The sequence below is a fragment of the Acipenser ruthenus genome, chromosome 12, assembly GCF_902713425.1.
Source record: "Acipenser ruthenus chromosome 12, fAciRut3.2 maternal haplotype, whole genome shotgun sequence".
In the NCBI taxonomy this organism is placed as follows: Eukaryota; Metazoa; Chordata; class Actinopteri; order Acipenseriformes; family Acipenseridae; genus Acipenser; species Acipenser ruthenus.
Genome location: NC_081200.1, coordinates 39,041,848 through 39,045,732, shown reverse-complemented (window position 1 = coordinate 39,045,732; position 3,885 = coordinate 39,041,848).

Sequence of the window (3,885 nt, the reverse complement as noted above, 5' to 3'; positions counted from 1 at the left end):
CACACTGTCAGTGTATATTTAAAAATGCACTGTATACAACATGAATATATTTCAAGACCACGTCACTAACATACAGGGTGCGATTTGTCAAATTTCCTGGGGGATAAAATACACAAACTACTATTATTATTATTATTATTATTATTATTATTATTATTATTATTATTATTATTATTATTATTATTATCGAGAACTAAAACACAATAACAAAACGTACACAGAATTGACATACTATATACAGAATGTTATTTTTCCGTGTCAGGGATGACAATTGGAAGTGCAGAGCCAGGGACACGCCCCCATCAAATCGCACCCTGCTAACAAACCGTGGCGAACCTCGGTTCCTGCAAGCTGGGGCTTCTCACAGGCAGAGATCGGATGTGAACCCGGGACCTCCCGCTTTGACGCATAGCGCCGATAGCGCTGTACAAAAGAGCCAGGCTCCCTTGCAGGAGCAGATATTGGGCTTATGTCTTCATGTTTAGATTGAGTCACCTACGCCCTCTGACCCCTACCCCCGTGCATGCATGCAAAAAAGGTTGCTTCATTAATTTCTTTCTTGATCTCTTCTAGCACAGTAAAGGAAATGGATGAAATCAAGTCATTCTGTATGGTTTTTGACATCCTTGTAAATACAGTTGCTTGTTCTATGTCAGCAGCAATCATAGCGAGCAATTACTTCTGTGAGTTCAGTTGTCATGCAAAAAATGGTCCCCCTTGGAAAATGGTCCCCCCAGACTAATTTTCACAGATTGTGCAAAAAATCTATGAAAAGAAGAAAAATCTTGCAAAGTTATATTCTTAATTTTAATGTATGATAATAAGTCAGACGATTTTTCATAGGACAATCTATGAAAATTAGTCCGGTGGGACCAATCTCCATGGGGGACCAAATTCAGCGTGACACGGTTTCAATGTGAACTTTCAGCATTATACAAACAGAGAGAGGAACAGAGGTGAGACGGAATTGTGTGGATTTAAGCCTACAGTTGAATATGCCAATTTGACTGAAGAAGATTTACCAACTCCCACAGCAGTCAGTCAAGACAATACCAAAGAGACTGATAGCAAGAACGATTATGAGCAGTGTGTGTCCGCCAAAAGGTAACCAGAGAAGCAAGGAAGACCTAGAAGAGAAATTTGACGTCTAGAGAGACTGATTGAAACTTATAAGTATAGAGGAGTGAGTGGTAAAGACTCACTAGAGATTGAAGTACGAGTGACCTCTCCTCTCAAGATTAGGTTTAGTGTAATTATAAACCTGAGTTTGTAAGTAGTTAAAAAAAAAAAAAAACATAATAATAATAATAATAATAATAATAATAATAATAATAATAATAATAATAAATCAGTCATGTTACGGTAATTCAATAATACAGAACTTTTCTTTTAAGTGAGGAAGATGTGATGTTATAGGAATGTAACATATTAATAGACACTCCCTAACGTTAATTTAGGAAAAGATTATTATTGGTAGATGGCCCCTAGAGAGCTGGGGGGGGGGGGGGGATTTTATTTTAGTTATGCAGTATGTTCAACATGGCATTGTTATTATGATTAACAAACAAAACACACTACATGTATTGCCTAATAGTCTGATGTTTAATAGCGAATCAAAAAGACTTACAGGACAAGGTCACTGCAGGTCTTTTTGATTCACTGTTAGTTAAATGTAAGCCTTCATATGTGGGTCTATATTAGAAAACTGTGCCAAATTATCCTTGACATACACTGGCATCTGCAGCTTTCTGGAAAAGTGGCTCTCTCAAGCTGAATGGTTACATGAACTAAAATGTTCTAATTGAATAATGCATAAACAGTGAATATCACTAACGATGCATATTGAAAGCATCTTGAGCTAGCTAGCCGTGAAAGAAAACAAACTGCATGGTTTTCCTTCCTGTATAGTTAACAACAGTCTTGACAGCTGTTTCCTTAGACTTCACATGCTGTTTATATGTTCATATGTGTGTATGTGCGGCTAAAACCTAGAAGGTTCTAAATAATATACTACTCAAGTGGAATAAGAACTTTCATCTAGAACTTTGAGCCAGCTTCGGATTTTCCGGCCAGATCCTGAATCATTATTGGGCCTGGATTAAATAAAAAAAATCTAACAGCGCTATAAAGTATAGCTGTGGGGCTGCCATAAACTTCAAGCCCAGGACTCTGCGACCGCCTGCCTTAATCATTCTGTAATAAGAAATGCTATTTACTAAAAAGAAACTAAGTAATTCAATTAGACAAACTTTTTTTTCACTGTGGTTTTGTAAGCACGTCAACACTAACTGTGGTGCGTGATCAAAATCAGAAGTTCATTATATGTCATAGAACATCAATATATAAAGTGAATATGAGCATGTGAATGCATTGGCTTTTCATCCATGTTTGTCACTGATGAACATTCCATGATTATAAAATTGAGGGTCTACTTTTAATAAGCTAAACCGTGTATGATATAAATACTGCCAACCTGTAACTTTATCAATCCTGTTAGTGTTGTCCAACAGGAGTGATTCATAACCATCACTAAAGACAATAAAAAATAGAGTTTCACAAAAGAAATGCAAGTGCAGTGCCCGCTGATAACACGTCGATTTTTAAATAAGCATGAAACTAGAATTAGTCCCAATGCAAACGGATACAATGGTTGTAAAAGGTGTGATCTAATGAAGCATGGTTTCCTGTGTGAAGTGTGTGTGTGTGCATTACTTGTAAACACTTCTGAACGCATGATAAAAAGCAAGAGCAGTTCCAAACACACAAAAATATCTTCACTTTTCAGATATTTTTGCTATTCCTTCCATTTTATTTTTCACATTGATTTGTAATTCTATATTTTTTTAATGTTTTTTGCACATAGATAAGAGTCTTTACAGTGGCCCTGTGATTGAATATGGACATTAAGCCTGGTAAATAGAAGTAAGTAGAAGCAGCCACTGAGAATTAGACTTAATCTTTTATGCGGGGCTTTGTCAAAAGCTTTCTGGAAATCTAAATAAACCATGTCGTATGCTTTGCAATTATCCATTGTCGATGTTGCATCCTCAGAAATATCAAGCAGGTTAGTTAGACACGATCTCCCTTTCGTATTATAGTTTCCATAAGTTTATATAAATAGAAGTCAGGCTTATTGGTCTGTAGTTACCTGGTTCAGTTTTGTCTCCCTTTTTGTGGATCAGTATTACGTTTGCAATTCTCCAGTCTGTTGGTACAACCTCTGTGTCAAGAGACTGTTGCATGATCTTGGTTAGCGGTTTGTAAATAACTTCTTTCATTTCTTTGAGTACTATTGGGAGGATCTCATCTGGCCCAGGGGATTTGTTTATTTTAAGAGCTCCTAGTCCCTTTAACACTTCTGCCTCTGTTATGCTAAAGTTATTTAAAAATGGATAGGAACAGGTCAACGTGTGGGGCATGTTGTCCGTATCCTGCTTTGTAAAAACTTGTGAAAAGTAATCATTTAATATATTTGATATTTTTTTTTCTTCATCTATGATTTTGCCATTTGTATCTCTAGACATTTAACCTCCTCTTTGAATGTTCTCTTGCTGTTATAATATTGGAAAAACATTTTGGAATTGGTTTTAGCCCCCTTAGCAATGTTCATTTCTATTGGCCTTTCTAACTTCCTTTTTGACTTGACTTAAGAGATGGTAAACAGCATCCCTTTAACTATTCTTAAGTAAATAAGATGGGGGTGTTCATTAGATTAATGAGAAGTGAGGCTGTTCTACTTTCAAGAGGAAGAACAGTATAGCTTTTGACGGCACTTAACTTTTGTTTCTTTCGATGAAATTAATATCAGTTATTGTATTTGCTCCAAATCAGTAACAGCTGCTGTTCATTAGACTATATAACATACTAAATGTACTTGTGCTATCA